The 16,949-nt window shown below is 43.5% G+C and overlaps 1 pseudogene; it reads right to left on the bottom strand.

Annotated features, from left to right (window-relative positions):
* Window positions 1-10,827: 10,827 nt before the first annotated feature.
* LOC123816107 lies at window positions 10,828-11,567 on the bottom strand (annotated as a pseudogene).
* Between the last annotated feature and the right edge of the window lie 5,382 nt (window positions 11,568-16,949).

Genomic DNA, 16,949 nt, shown 5'->3' with positions numbered 1-16,949 from the left:
TGCTGTATTAAGTTCTTTGTTACATTGCAGTGATGAAGGCCCTGCCTTTATTTCCCCTCTGGCTGCTTATGCTACCGTAGCACCCTCACATCCTGATATATATGTGATACATGCTCTTCACATCTCAGACTTAGCTCTAGGTTATATGTTATTATGTGGACTTAAAATTTTTTCATAGCATTAAATAATTAACTAAAGAATTAAACTTAACCATTAACCAGAAATATGAAAAGATGGTTTTCTTCATATATTTAGCAAAAATAAATGATACAAATAGTTGGAGTCAGTGGGAGAGTAACTCTACCCAACTAATTGATCAGTTTTGCATTTTGACCATAAGTTTATTCTGTCAGACTATGAGGAGACCAACCACCATTATAAAGAAAGTACTGACATGATAAAACTATTTTATTTTTCTAAAACAGCCACATCATATAATCTGGATTATGTATTCTATAACAAATGTATAATCACATTAACGAGACCAACTAAACGATTTTAATACCATGACAACAGTACAAATAAAATATTGTTAAAATTTAATTTCATAATCATTTCAACATGAAAAAAATCCCTTGGATTCCTATTCAGTTAGAGCCCCTTAAAGAGAAGCTTTTACTTCTGGTCAAGATGGCAACAGAGATGAATACAGCTCACCTCCTCACACAACCACATCAAAATTACAAATAAACTACAGAAAAACCATCATTCAGAATCAGCAGAAATCGAACTGAATATAAGTCCTACAACTATGGAATTAAAGAAGAAATCACATCAAGACTGGTAGGAGAGAAGGACACATGAAAACAGCTGGTCCCTACCCACATGTGGCAGATAAATATGGGGAGGGAGCCCTGACTGGTGTGCCTCAGTTGATTGAGTGCCAGACTGTGAAGCAAAGAGTCACCAGTTTGATTCCCAGTCAGGGCACATGCCTGGGTTGCAGGCCAGGTCCCCAATACAGGACATGCAAGAGGCAACCACACATTGATGTTTCTCTCCCTCCCCCTCTTCTGTCTAAAAATAAATAAATAAAATCTTTTTTTTTAAATGGGGAGGGAGAGAGAAAGGGGTCCCAGCCCCACATCAGATCCCCCAGCCAGGATTCCAGTCCCAAGGAAGATAAGTCACCATAACTTCTGACTATAAAAAACAGCAGGTATTGAAGCCTTGGAAGACAGAAAATTCTAGAGTCCCAGGCAGTTTCTCTTAAAGGCCTGCACACAGACTTACTCGGACTCATTCCCTCTGAGCTCCAGGATGGGGGCAGCAGATTGAAAGGCACCAGAGACATGTGAGAAAGAACTGAATTGTCCAGCATCAGGGCAAGAACTAGGGGCCAGCTTTCTCCCAGACAGGAGTGCTGGCAAAGGCTATTGTTCCTTTTCTTACACCTTGCCCCAGAGAAAGAACAGGTGGGCACCATATGTGGGACTTCATCAACCTGGCTTATACTGTTTGTGCCACCCTGGTGATCTTATACAAGTTTTGGGCCCACCCAAGCTGTTTCCAGTGCCTTTTCAATATGAATGGCTTGTCTTGGCTCATGCTTCAGATTTTGCTAAATTCCCTCAAACAAGCAGCATCTGGCCTCAGCAAGCCCTCTTGCTAAGTGGCCCCAGGCCTAACAATAGGAGCAGCCAGCCTTGGATCACAGCTTGGCCTCACCTGGGCACCTTCCAGCCCAACACAAGGAGCAGCCATCCACAGATCACTTTGTAACTCATCCCAGGTGGCCCTGGACAGAACATAGGTAATAACTAACCTTGGACGTGCCAGCAGCAATCAAGGCTCAATTATAAGAGGAGGCATGCACAGTCCAAACAGTGGGTGCACCTCAAGTTACCCAGCTTGAGTGATGAGGGAGGATGTGCCACTGGACCCTACAGGACACCTACTACATTAGTCCATTCTACCAAGTGTGGGAGATATAGCAGTTCTACCTAATACTAGAAACAAATATAAGGAGGCTGCCAAAATGAGGAGACAAAGAAACATGGTCCAAATGAAAGAACAGACAAAACTAAAAAAAAGAACTAAACAAAATGGACATAAGCAATCTACTAGATGCAGAGTTCAAAACACTGGTTATAAAGATGCTCAAGGAACTTAGTGAGAACTGCTACGGCATTAAAAATATCCAATCAGAAAAGAAAGGATACACTAATTGAATTGAAATAAAGAACAATTTACAGGGGATCAACAGTAGAGTGGATGAAGCTGAGAATCAGATTAGCTATTTGGAATATAAGGAAGCAAAAACATCCAATCAGAACAGCAAAAAGAAAAGGAATCCAAAATAATGAAGATAGTTTAAGAGCCTCTGAATCAACCTCAAGCATACCAATGTTTGCATCATGGGGGTGCTAGAAGAAGAGAGAGTGCAAGAAATTGAAATCATAATGACAGAAAACTTCCCTAACTTGGTGAAAGAAATAGATACAAGTCCAGGAAGTACAAAGAGTCCCCAAAAAATGAACTCAGAGAAGCTCACACCAAGACACATCATAATTAAAATGCCAAAGGTTAAAGACAGAGAATCTTAAAAGCAGCAAGAGAAAAGTACTTGATTACCTACAAGGGAGCTCCCATAAGATTGTCAGTTGATTTCTCAAAAGAAATTTTGCAGGCAAGAAGAGATTGGCACAAAATATTTGAAGTGATAAAAAGCAAGGACCTACAACCAAGATTACTCTGCCCAGTAAAATTATAATTTAGAATCAAAGGACAGATAAAGAACTTCCCAGACAAGAAAAAGCTGAAGGAGTTCATCACCGCGAAACCAGTATTATATGAAATGTTAAAGGGTCTTCTTTAAGAAGAATATAAAAATATGAGCAATAAAATGGCAATAAATACATATCTATCAAAAATTGAATCTAAAAAAAAAACCAAAATAAATAATCAAGCAGAACAGAAACAGCACAGACACAGAGAGTGTTTTTGTGGTTGGCAGATGGGAGGGAGGTGGTGAGATGGGCATACTAGGTGACAGGATTAGGAAGTACAAGTTGGTAGGTACAGAACAGTCATGAGGATGTAAAGTACAGCATAAGGAATATATTGGGTTGGCCAAAAAGTCTGTTTAGTTTTTTCCATAAAATAAAAGACACATTTTTCATTTTCACCAATAAGTTCATTGATTTGGATATTTTGAGTATGTTGGCTATCTTCTGCTATTGGCTTCTAGTGGGTAGAGGCCAGGGGTGCTGCTAAACATTTTCCAATGGATAAGATAGTCCCACAGCAAAGAATTATTTGGCCAGAATGTCAATAATACTAAGAAACTTCACAAACCACTTTTGACACATTCAGTCAGTCACGGTGCCTTCCCCATACACACTGCACAAATCTTTTTTGTGTGTGTGTTTTTACCTTTCTTGAAATAATAAAGCATAATACACCAAAAATATTGTGTACTTTCTTCCATCTTCAACATTAAAACAGCTGTACAAAAATTCACCAGTTTTGATAACTTTATTAAAATGCACACTGATATGAAAGCAGTCACAATAGAATTTAACAAAATTGTTTCGAATGAAGTTAAAGACAACTAAGCACTACTAGAGCCATTATACAGAAAAAACTAAATGAAGATTTTGGCCAACCTAATAGTAGCTGAAGAACATATATGCATGACTGATGGGCATGGACAATGATGTGGAGATTGCCTGAGGGAGTGGGGGGTTGGGTGGAGGGGGGAAGGGGGAAAATTGGGACAACTGTAACAGCATAAACAGTAAAATATAATTTTAAAAAAGGAAGAGAAGCTTTTTTCCTTTTTTCAGTTTCCACAAGTTACAGAGTGAATTATTCCAAATGAAAACATTCCTTCCATATGTGTCTTAATAAAGCCGCTGCCACCTATACCAGGGTGTTCACCTTGGACAAGCCGGGGATGAAGGTTCTCACGCTACTTTTTGCACAGGCTTCTGCATGTGTCAGGACCCAGGGTCAGGACTGCTAGGTGACAGTGGACACATATGCTGATTACATGAAGCACTACAGGTGCCTCTCCACCTCCCTGAATCCTGGCCAATGTTGAATATTTCCCACCTTTTGTCTCTCTAATTGGTATAAAGTGGTTATCTCACTGACATGAGTTTTTCATTTCATTTATTGGATTTATCATTTCTAGAAGTTCAATTTGGTTCTTCAAAAAAATCTATCATACTACTTTTTCTAGTTTCCTATTTCTTGAAGATATACTCAACCCATTTCTTTAAAATAATAAATTTACTTATTTTATAATCGGTATCCGACAGCTCTATATCTAAAGTCTTTAGGTTGGGTTATTAGAAAAAGTTTCAAGCCCTTCCTCAAGCGCATTTTTTTTTGAAAAGTTAGAATATTATCCCAAAACTTGACTAACTCTACCAGGGAGAACTTTCCAGCACTCTGGTGGCACCCACATGTACCCACACTACCCCCTATGCCCTGGGGCACACAGCTGCTGATGGCCACACTCTGTGCCACCCCTGCCCCCAGGTGTCAGATTTGGAGTCTGGGAGCCCCTGAAATTAGGCTTCTGAGGCACTGGGCTGGAGCCCAATTTCCTTGAGTCTCGAGTTATCTTTGAGTCGAGACACAAGGAAATTGTGTCTCATATGCTGGTCATTATATTTGAAAAATTATTTATAGCAATAATTTGAGGGCCAGAATGAAGGTAATTTCCTCCACAGAGAATTTGTGTTTGCTTCTTCCAGGAGCTGGGAGCATTGTCCATGCTGAGTTACCCAGGGCAAGGCTTAGGAATCCCTGGGTCACCCAGGCAGAGGGAGGCTGTGATGTTGGCAGGTTGATACACTTCTAGTTTACCCTCATCCTGGTTTACTAGGGGGAATGGGTCTCCTGGTAGACTTCCCATCTCCCTTTGGGCAGGCCCTGGGCTGTGATGGAGAACTAGTCACCTGAGGAGACCATGAAAAGGTGAGTTCACTCTCTCCTGTTAGGCAGAAGATGTGAGGGAGAGGCCCTGTCTGCCCCCTCCTTGGTTCCTGTGACCTACAGAGTGATGCTGTCCCATCCTATCAGTTCTATACAGAGGATGTTGTCAACATTTTTCCTACATTATTTCTTGTTTTCAGCAGGAGGGTTGCTGGAGAGTGTGCTTGCTATTATCAGGAAAAGATGTCCTGTTGTTTTAATTTGCACTTCTTTGATTAGTGGTGAATCCCAGCACCTCTTCTTATAGGGGTAGCATTTCACATTTCCTCTTGTGTGAAATGCCTATGTGTTCCCTGTGCACTCTTCACAGTTCCCTGCTTTTCTCTTGTTGATTTGCAGGTGTTCCTTAAATACTCTAGCTACAAATTCCGTGTTAATTTTATATAATGTCTTTTCCTAGTCTGTTATCCATCCAATCAGTACTTTTATGCTGATCTTTATTGAACATAAATCCTCGACTTTGATACAGGCAAATTCAACACATTTTCTCCTCTGGAAAGTTTGAAATGTGTCAGTACTGTCCTTAATAACAGTTCAGACAAAGCCAGTTCTTCCAGCACCATTTGACCTGCACAAAACAGTGGGTCTCTGACATGCCTCTGTTGTTCACCAGGTTGTGTTTTCACAAGTTGCTTCATTTATCAGATCCCAATAAAAACCACAAGTTCCTCGCATGTCTTGCTGCTAAACATATACCTCCTTCTTCTGTGCTTATGAAGTTGTTTTAGATCTTCAGGCAGAGTGCAGATCTATTATTCTTCATCTTGCTTCAGTCCGCCATGCCAGTCTCCTGTTATTTTTGGACATTGATTCTGTCATCCAACACTTTGGCTGTCCCAGTGTTTGCCACCTGGAACTTGGATGGATACTATGTCATCCATCCATTCTCCTGTCCAAGTAACTGGTAAGACATGGGACATGAAAGGACTAAGGCCAGAGCCCTGGACTGGGTCCTGGGCTGGAGGCCTCATTCAGGTAGACACTGATAAATTAGTGATAACATTCCAGCAAACATTCTTCTTTTTAAGCATATTTTATTGATTATGCTATTACAGTTGCCCCATGTTTCCTCCCCTTTATCCCCCTCCGCCCTGCACCCATGTCCCTCCAGCATTCCTAATTCTCTTAGTTCAAGTCCATGGGTCATACATATAAGTTCTTTCACTTCTCCATTTCCTATACTCGTCTTAACCTCCCCCTGTCTATTTTGTACCTACCAGTTATGCTTCTTACTACCTATACCTTGTCCCCCATTCTCCCCTCTCCCGCTCCCTGCTGATAACCCTCCATGTGATCTCCATTTCTGTGATTGTGTTCTTGTTCTAGTTGTTCGCTTAGTTTGTTTTGGTTTTTGATTATTAAAATTCAGTTTAATAATTGTGAGTTTGTTGTTATTTTACTGTTCATAGTTTTTATCTTTTTCTTAGGTAAATCCCTTTAACATTTCATATAATAAAGGCTTGGTGATGATGAACCCCTTTCACTTGACCTTATCTGGGAAGTACTTTATCTGCCCTTCCACCCTAAATGATAGTTTTGCGGGAACATGTAATCTTGGACGTAGGTCCTAGCCTGTCATAACTTTGAATACTTCTTTCCAGCCCCTTCTTGCCTGTAAGGTTTCTTTTGAGAAATCAGCTGATAGTCATATGGGAACTCCTTTGCAGGTAACTATCCCATTTTCTCTTGCTGTTTTTAAGATTCTCTCCTGAACTTCCAGCCAAGATGGAGGCATATGTAGATACACTTTGTCTCCTCGCACAACCAAAAGAAGGACAACAACCAATTTAAAATTAAACACACACACACATACACACACACACACACACACACACACACACAAACAGAGCTGCCAGAAAAAATTAAACTGCATGGAAATCTGACAACCAAGGAGTTAAAGAAGAAACATTCATCTAGACCAGTAGGAGGGGCAGAGAGCCAGGAGCCATGGTGGGGAGGACCCTCACAAAGCAGCACCTGGAGGACTTGGCAGTCCCACATTTGCATGCGGATAAACTGGGAGGAACAACTGGGGAGCAAGACAGACCGCACAACCCAGGGTTCCAGCATGGGAAAAGAAAGCCTCAAACCTGTGACTGTAAAAACCTGTGGGTATTGCAATGGAAACTCCCAGCCTCACAGCAGAGTTTTTTGGAGAGACCCATAGTGTCCTAGGTTGTATAGAAACTCACTCACCCAGGAATCAGCACCAGAAGGGTCCAAATTGCTTGTAGGTAGTGGGGGAAGTGATTGAAAGTGGGACAAGAGACGAGCAAGTGGCACTGTTCCCTCTCTGATACCTCCCCTACATACAGTGCCACAACACAGCAATGTGAGTTGCCCTGCCCTGACTAATACCTAAGGCTCCACCCCTTACAATGTAAAAGATACACTGAGACAAAGAAATATGGCCTAAATGAAAGAACAGATTGAAACTCCAAAAGTAGAACTAAGTGATGAAGAGATAGCCAACTTATTAGATGCAGAGTTCTAAACACGGTAATTGGGATGCTCACAGAAATGGTCAAGTATGGTCACAAAACAGAGGAAAAAGTGAAAGCTATGCAAAATGAAATTTAAAAAATATATAGGGAATCAAGAGTGAATGGAAGGAAACTGGTACTCAAATCAATGATTAGGAACAGAAGGAAGAAATAAACATTCAAACAGAACAGAATGAACAAATAAGAACTTAAAAAATGAGGAGAGGCTTACGAACCTCCAGGACAACTTCAAACGTTTCAACATCCAGAGCATAGGGGTGCCAGAAGGAAAAGACAAAGAGCAAGAAGTTGAAAACATATTTGAAAAAATAATGAAGAAAACTCCCCCAATCTGGCAAAGGAAATAGACCTCCATGAAGTTCCGGAAGCTCGGAGAGTCCCAAAAAAGTTGGACCCAAAGAAGCACACACCAAGGCACATCATGATTCCATTTCCCAAGATCAAAGATAAGGAGAGAATCTTAAGAGTGGCAAGAGAAAAGGGGACAGTTACCTACAAAGAAGTTCCGGTAAGACTATCAGCTGAAAAGAAAGGTGCTGGAAACCTTGCAGACAAGAAGGGGCTGGAAAGAAGTATTCACAGTCATGACAGGCTAGGGCCTACATCCAAGATTATTCTATCCAGCAAAGCTCTCATTTAGAATGGAAGGGCAGATAAAGTGCTTCCCAGGTAAGGTCAAGCTAAAGGAGTTCATCATTACCAAGCCCTTATTATATGAAATGTTAAAGGGACTTATCTAAGAAAATGAAGATGATCAAAACTATGAACAGCCCTGGTTGGTGTGGCTTGGGTGATTGAGTGCCAACCTGTGAACCAAAGGGTAGCTGGTTTGATTCCCCGTCAGGACACATGTCTGGGTTGCAGGCCAGTTCCCCAGTAGGAGGCACGCAAGAGGCAACCACACATTGATGTTTCTCTCCCTCTTTCTCTTTCCCTTTCCCTTCATCTAAAATAGATAAAATCTTTTAAAAACCCCACTATAAACAGCAAAATGACAACAAACTCAAAAGTATCAACAAATGAACCAAAAAAAAAAAACCCAAACAACAACCCAGAAACCAAAACAAACTAAGCCAACAACTAGAAAAGGAACAGAATCGCAGAAATGGAGCTCACATGGAGGGTTATCAGTGGGGAGTGGGGAGAAAACACAATGGGGGAAAAGGTACAGGGAATAAGAAGCATAAATGGTAGGTACAAAATAGACAGGGAGAGGTTAAGAATAATATAGGAAATGGAGAAGCCAAATAAATTATATGTATGACCCATGGACATGAACTAAGGGGGTGAGGATGCTGGTGGGAGTGGGGTGCAGGGCAGAAGGGCATAAAGGGGAGAAAAATGGGGCAACTGTAACAGCATAATCAATAAAGTATACTTAATGAAAGAATCTAGCAATGATGCATAAATAAGTGGAACGACAACAACAAAACAACAAAAAGATTCTCTCCTTTCATCTTTGGTAATTTAATTATGATGTGTCTTCCTGTGTTCCTTCTTCAGTCCAATTTGTTTGGGACTGTCTGAGCTTCCTAGACTTGCATGTTTATTTCTTTGTGATACTTGTCACAAAGGACCCACCCTGGGTTGTGTGGTCTGTCTTGCTCCCCAGTTGTTCCTCCCGGTTTATCCACATGCAAATGTGGGACTGCCAAGTCCTCCAGGTGCTGCTTTGTGAGGGTCCTCCCCACCCTGGCTCCTGGCTCTCTGCCCCTCCTACTGGTCTAGATGAATGTTTCTTCTTTAACTCCTTGGTTGTCAGACTTCCATGCAGTTTGATTTTTCTGGCAGTTCCTTTTTTTCTTTTTTTTAAATTTTATTTTAAATTGGTTGTTGTCTTTTTTTTTGGTTGTACAAGGAAGCAAAGCATATATACCTGCACCTCAATCTTGGCCAGAAGTCCCATAAATGTTCTTAAGGAGCATGCAATGCCTGAGCTGGGCTCAGTGCTGGGCAGACAGAGGTGGCAAATGAGATGAGTTCTTTTCCCTGAAAGGGTTCACCTTCAAATGGAGGAGACAGATGTAATTAAATACATGTTAGAAATTATAAAATACACTTGTTCAGTGCTTTTGGTTTGACAGAGAACTCCCTCACTAATTGTCTCTTTTGAGCCCTATTTGGGATAGGTGTCAAACAGGAATAAATTTACTGAACCACAAACCATGCTCTGTTTTCCAAATTATCCTTGGGATTGTTAGGAAATTAGTCAAATACTTTGCTGAAATTCAGGTGCATCATGTCTACAGTACTCTTGGAAGTATTTCACACAGAACGGAGGTCAATCTGGCCTGAATTGTTCCTTGGGAATGCATGCAGCTCCCCTTCCTGTTTTTTAAATTATTTGTTCACAGTTTGCTGCCAGCGTCAGTGTAGCACTCCTCCTCAAAAGTCTGGGAGGCAAGTTCTCTCGGTTGTGATGGAGTTTATCAGGACCAGTTCATTCAAGAACATGAGCTGACAGTTCTCATTGTTTATCCAAGGAGGGTATTTTCCCTTCACCCAGCAATTCAGGGGAGCCTGGGAAAGCCCTCTTTTGGGGTCCACTGCCTGATGTGGCAATGTTTTTTCTCCAGCTGGGGGGTCCTGCCCAATTAACAAATTATAAAAATCATTTAGCGGGTCATGACCAGCACTTCCTTTGAAATGAAGTGTAATAAATAGAATTAAAAATATTAGGGAACACACAGAGGTAATAAGTGCATGCACATCTACATGTGCTGGGCTAAGATCTAAAATACGTCTCTTACTGTGGGTCTCAGTCAAACTGAAGTTCGAAAGCTGCTGACATAGTAGTCACGTTCGTCCTCCTGAGTTGGGTACAACCAGTTCAGCTGTGTGGCTTGGGGCACATGCTAAACATACGAGAATTTCCTCCACAAAACAAGGTGGCAATACCTGTCTTCCTGAGTCGTTATGAGGATTAAATGAAATAATAAGTGCAAATTGCCTAGTTTAGCACCTGGAACGTAACACGTTGGGATGAGGTGGCTATTTTCCAGCTTTCAGGACATGCACACACAGCCTGTTCCTTTGTCACTCCCAGTGCCATGAATTGCACTTCTGATTCTCTATTCTCCATTCTCTATTCAGTACTTTGGAGAAGCAAGTCTGTGGCTTTCTAGCAATCCTGGATTTTATGGATATTCTTTCCTCATCTCAGGGGGTTTCGAGGCTCGTAAACCTGTTTTTCCCACTGCTGGATGCCAGTGTCACCTTCAGTTTGGGGGTAGTTCTGTGTGCCCAGCCCCTCACCCCCACCCCACACTGGGATATGGGGCTCCCTGATCCCTCTAGTTATTGAAGTGGGGGTGAGGGAAGGGCTCTTTTTTTAAAGTAGGCTCTGACAGATGATAGATCCAAATTGCCAGATTTGTTAACATTTGTCCATTTCTAAACCATCCTTACAGAGAATCGTGTACACAGTCCCAGCACGCTCAACCACAGTCCCGCAGAACAACCATGGCATCTCGATTCATATTTACACCTATAAAGAGCTGGTAATGTTTGAGATTAGCAATGGCATGCTTACTTTGTTCTGCAGCCCCTGTCATAAAAGGCTTTACTCTTTCTGGTCTTGACTCTTCTCGTTTCCCTTTGATTGATTTCATTTAATCTTTGATGTACTTCTTTATCTTTGTAATGGTTTAATATGTTCATTGATTTTAGAGATAGAGGGGGAGAGAGAGACATCAATGTGAGAGAGAAACATCAATCAGCTGCCTCCAGTATGCCTGACCAGAGATCAAACCTGCAACCATTCGGTATGCAGGACAACACTCCAACCAGCTGAGCCACCTGGCAGGGCTTTGATTTGCTTCCTGTAGGCTTCTTTTGTGAAGCGAGTTTCCTGCAAATAATGGTTCGTGACAATACCAACACCAGTGACTACTGTGCCCTTGGAGTCCTCAGCGGAGGCATTTCCACCACTGAGTGAGTCATCCATGTCACCTCTGTCCTACTGACCATCTTTCCCTCCAGCTCTAGGCACAGTCTGACTGCGATCTCCCAGATGCTGTGGATGTGGGAGAACATCTCTTTGTGCCTGATGAGGTCCTGGTAGATGATCGTGAAGGAGTTGGGAAGGAAATTACAGTGGCTTCGCCTGGAGCTCATATAGCCAGGTGGCACTGGGTTTGGGGGGGCCAGAAAAAAGCTTTAATTTCTCATTCTGATTACAAAATACATTAGAAGCACATGGCACAGAAAGTGAGCCTCACCCTGGCTGGCGTAGCTCAGTGGATTGAGTGTGGGCTGCAAACCAAAGCATCGCAGGTTCGATTCCCAGTCAGGGTACATGCCTGGGTTGCAGGCCATGACCCCCAGCAACCGCACAATGATGTTTCTCTCTCTCTCTCTTTCTCCCTCCCTTCCCTCTCTAAAAAATAAATAAATAAAATCTTTAAAAAAAAGTGTGCCTCTCCAGTAATTTCATTTCTGACGACAAACTGCAGAAACAGTTGAGTACCTGGCCCATCTTATCTGTAGTGGGATACTGGTGTATAAACACACACTACCAGCATCACAAGTAAAATCAGTAGAAATGTTTGCTGCCATCACATGATTTGAAGCACAGTGACCTGCAGAGGATGGAGTGGGATGAGGGGCTTATGTTGTGCTGGGGGAACCCCACTGCCATCCCTGCAACGTTCCTTCAGCTGGGGTTGGCTGAAGGGGACAGAAGGCGACTGCAAGGAAACACTTCACGTTGGCTTTCCTCAGGCTGGGAATGAGGGCAGAGAAGGGGAAGAGCTAGAAGGTGGTGAGTCATTGCTGTGGTGACAACAGAGGCCAGTGAGGTAAACCTGTGGGAAAGGGCTGCACACACCCCATCCTCAGTGACTCCAGGAGAGGGCCAGCCACCCTCCCTCCACACCACCACTGCTCCCATCATCGCTGGTGTGGTGCCCAGGCCAGAGCTCAGGGACCAGCTCCTGCAGGTGGCACATGGCTGTGGTCCTCCTGGACATCTCCTCAGAGCAAAGCCCTTTCCAGAGATACAGGAGACAACTGATTATATCTCCCTCCTCTTTTCCTCCAGTTCATTCCCCCTAGAAAAAGTGGGTTGAAAGAACAGAAAGAACAACTTACTTAGGAGGATGTCTCAGAAAACCTGTTTGATAAATGTATGTTTCAACTAGACTTGAAATGCATCCTCTCCCCAAACCATCTGCCTAAAGGTACTACCCCTTTCCAGTGAGTAACTGGCATCCTGGCATCACTATCTTTGGCTACACATTTGGTGGCCCAGGCTCCTTCCTAACACCTTGTTAAGTTCTTTTGTTCAAGGCTGAGATGTCTTCAACCCACCATGTGTTCCTCAAAGCACACCACTGTGTGTCCCTGTTTAAGAAATTATATGCAAAAGAGCTGGGGTGGGCTTTACCACCGGCCATCTGGACACTGGCTTTATGCCAAGCCTAGGCGAGTGCCCTGCATACAAGGAGACTGCTTCTTTCCCGTGGAAGCTTGGGAAGTGGGATTTGCTATGTGAGGACAAGTTTCTTGTGGCTGCAAGGAGATCATGCATTTGTTTTATGGATGCTGCCTCAGTACCAGCAGGCATTGATTTCTGCAAGTCCCTGATTCAGGCTGAAGGTTGCCAGAGGTACCCATGCCAGCTCGAACTTACCTCTTCTACCTCCTGTCCACCAGCCTTGACAGTGCTATCTTCTCACCCCCAGGCAAGCTTGTGTGGCCTTTAGAGACCCTGGTGCAGTGCGCCCACTGCAACAGCTGACTCCAGAAAGGCCATGGCTGTGTAACAGGAATACTGTGACACATCCCCTCCCCACCTCCTCCTTCCCTTCTTCTGAAAATGTGTGTGGAATGCTGCATCCAACTTGAAGAGTTCAATATAGCAGGATCCTTGCTTTCAGTGAGCAAATGTGACTCACTCTTACCCTCTAGCTCTAGATATACTTGCTGTTTGCACTCCCTCTGCCCCCGCTCTCTCCAGAACCAACAAAACCTGCAGTGGAATGGTGTCCCTACAAAAGGCGTGCCCACATCCTAACTCTGAAACCTATGAATGTGAACTGAGTTGGAAAAAGGGTGCTTACAGATGCAATTAAGAATCTTGAGATGAGATCATTCTGGATTAGTGGATGAGCCCTGAATCCAATGACAAGTGTCCTAAGAGACACTGAAACAGAATAGAGGACCTTGTGAAGATGGAGGCACAAACCAAAGAACACCTGGAGCCACCAGGATCTGGAAGAGGCAAAGGATTAGGCCTTGGAGTCCTTGGAGGAAGCACAGCCCTACAGACATCCTGATTTTGGACACTTGGCCTTCAGACCTGTGAGACAATAAATTTGTTCTTTTAAGCCCCCCAGCTGGTGGTGATTTGTTATGGTGGCCCCAGGGGAACTAACACACCAACTGTGACAGATCCAGTGGTGCAGTCCCAGTCCTGCTCCACCCTACCCAACAGCAGCACTTGGAGGTGCCCGTCCATCCTTCAGATGCCTCCCTCTCTGCTTTCATGACTCCACATGCTGTGTTCCTGCCTCATAGGATGCTTTCCCAGTCTTTCCTGCTGGATCCATCACTTCTCCCCGACTTCTGAATGTTAGAGGCCCCAGCTCAACCTTCATAGATCCCCTTGGTGAAATCATCCAGTTCCACGGCTGTAAACACCATCCACATGGTGGACATTCTGGGATTGACCTCTGCAGGAATCTGGCACACAAGGGGGTCTCAAAAACTCTTTGGAGAAAGAGTGAATCTTTTTATATGAATCCCTATTTTATTGATTTATTTTAAAGATTTTGTCTTATTTATTTTTAGAGAGAGGGGAAGGGAGGGAGAAAGAGAAGGAGAGAAACATCAATGTGTGGTTGCCTTGAGTGCCCCCTACCAGAGACATGGCCCACAACCCAGGCATGTGCCCTGACTAGGAATCAAACCAGAGACCCTTTGGGTCTCAGGCCAGCATCCAATCCACTGAGCCACACTAGCCAGGGTTATTTTATTTATTTTTTAATCCTCACCAAAGGATATATTTTTAATTGATTTTTAGAGAGAGAGGAAGGGGGAAAGAAACATATATGTGAGAGAGAAGTACCAATCAGTTTTCTTCCATATATGCCCCAACTGGGAATTGAACATGCAACCTAGGTGTGTGCTCTGACTGAGAATCAAACCCACAACCTTTTGGTGTAGGGGGAAATGCTGTAACCAACTGAGCAACCCGGCCAAGGTAGAAACCCCATTTTAAATGTGTTTACCATATTCACTTCGAAATAACTTTTATATTTACTTCCTGCTCTTCTCATAAAGCCCTGTGGCTTTTGAGTGACTGGGTGCTAGTCCCTCAGCTCTTTTATGGCAGAACCTGGTCTCTGGATCTTCCATGTGTCTCCTAATCCCCCTGACAAGGTGGGAGGTCCCTGATGGCTCATTCCACTGATTATGCTCCTCTAGGATTTCTCTGCAGAAGACATCCAGTCAGTGTGACTCTGTCCTTGATTAGAAAGGCTTCTAGCAAGGCTTTCTCTCTAGAATGGGTTGGCAAAGCATGACCCCTGGGTCAAATCTGGCCAGCCACCTGTTTTTGTAAAGGAAGTTTCACGGGCACACAGCCATGTTCACTTGTGTCCCCACCATCTGGCTGTCCATGCACCAACAGCAGAGCCGAGTAGCTGCGACAGAAACCAGAGGGCCCACAGAGAAAAACTTATTTACTCCCTGGCCCTGTATAGAAACAGCTTGCTGACTTGGCTTTGGAACATTTGAATAAGGTACAGTGAAGGCTTGCCCCTCCATGATTTGTTTGCACAGTCTATTCTAAAACTATTCTGGAATAGAGTAAGATGTGACCTTATTTTTTTTTTTAAGAATTTATTTAGAGGGGAAGTGAGGGAGAGAAACATGGATGTGTGAGAGAAATATCAATTGGTTTCCTCTTACACATGCCCCAACCAGGACCGGACCCACAACCAGGCATGTGCCCTGACTGAGAATCGAACCAGCAACCTTTTGTATTACAGGACAATGCCCAACCACCTGAGCCACACCAGTCAGGGCAAAGTGTAATTTTTTCTGCTTTCCCACTTATCACTCTCAAGGGCTTTGAAAGTGTATGAATTCTATTACATTCATGAAGGTTTCCACGATCATTAACAACCTTCCTCCTCCCTCCTGATCTCAAGAGGAGGCTTTGATTAATAAGGTTCTATGCTTCATGAGGGCCTTCCAACACCTGTGACACTCCCAGGTTTCTCTCTTGTGTGGCCTCGGATGGGTCCTGAGTGTCCTGTTTTGGCTGAAAGTGTTCCCACTCTGGATCCTTAATGTTCCTTCAAGGTATGAATACTGTAACAGGTGATGATGACATGGGACTGGCACATCTCCCTGCACTCTCACCTGGGAAAGAAGGGCTTTTCTCCAGAGTGACTCCTCAGAGGAACCAAGGGTTGGGAGCTTTTACACTCATGGGCTTCTTGCCACTGTGAACTCCACAGTGTAGTTAGTGCTGTAGGGTTCAGAACAAGCCACCAAGATTTGCCTCAGTGGTATGCAGATCACTTCATGCTAAAAACAGCACCTACCGGCTCAAGAGAAACTTCCGCCCCTTCCTTAACTACCTAGAAAAACTTGAGTTAAGAGCCTTGCCCATAAGAAGAGATTACCGGAAATAACCTCTTTTGACCTGTCTTCAGGGCAGGGCAAACTACTAATCACTAACATGTGTTCTCTCTGTGATGGTCCTTTGAAGCCCCCAAGGCACCTCACCTTAGCTCAGAATGTCAGAACCCATGTTCCTTTTTGTCTCTGAGCTTCTCATGTATGTTGGATTCCCATACGTATGCATGTGATTAAACTTGTTTATTTTCTCTTGCTAATGTGTCTCATGTCTATGTGATTATCAGACCAGCCAAAAGAACCTTGAAGGTAGAGGAACCCTTCCTCCTTCCTCACAGTGTAACACATCAAATCTCTTCCACACTTATGCCTGATGCACGTGGCCTATTTAGGCTGTGAACTATCTGGCATGTAATAGATGTGACTGTCTCTGAACTTTTTCCTACATTCTTTATGTTCTATTCAGCTTTTCTCTAGTGTCCACTGAGTGGACAAAAAAAGGGGCCACATCATAAACCTGACAAGCTCAGAGGAGGCCAGCATGTTGGGCCCTACAAACTCAGAGACTGAAAGTAACCACATAGGATGATCTGAACATAAAAATTCCTAACTAAAAGCAACTTATGGTGGGGAGTCATGCCCTAAGCCTGTAGCTTCCAGGCAAAGGTCAGCCTGTACCTCAAGTGAGCCTGACTACTGTCTTTTCACATTTGAGCTAACATGCCTTTGAAATGTTGGAGTAATCTAGTTCTCCAGACCCCTCAAGGCACAACCACAGGCACCAGAGTAGAGACCACAGAGCCCCTCACTGTTGTCTTGTTCCCTGCACACCATCTCCGTGTGCTGTACGTGTTAACCATGAACTATTCTGTACCCACCAATGGAAAAGAAGTATGTGTCTCTCCGATT

Source organism: Phyllostomus hastatus, unplaced genomic scaffold, assembly GCF_019186645.2.
Source record: "Phyllostomus hastatus isolate PE091 unplaced genomic scaffold, TTU_PhHast_1.1 phas_contig_1048, whole genome shotgun sequence".
Classification (NCBI taxonomy): Eukaryota; Metazoa; Chordata; class Mammalia; order Chiroptera; family Phyllostomidae; genus Phyllostomus; species Phyllostomus hastatus.
Note: the sequence above shows the minus strand (reverse complement) of the source record. Positions and strands in the feature narration are given on the sequence as shown.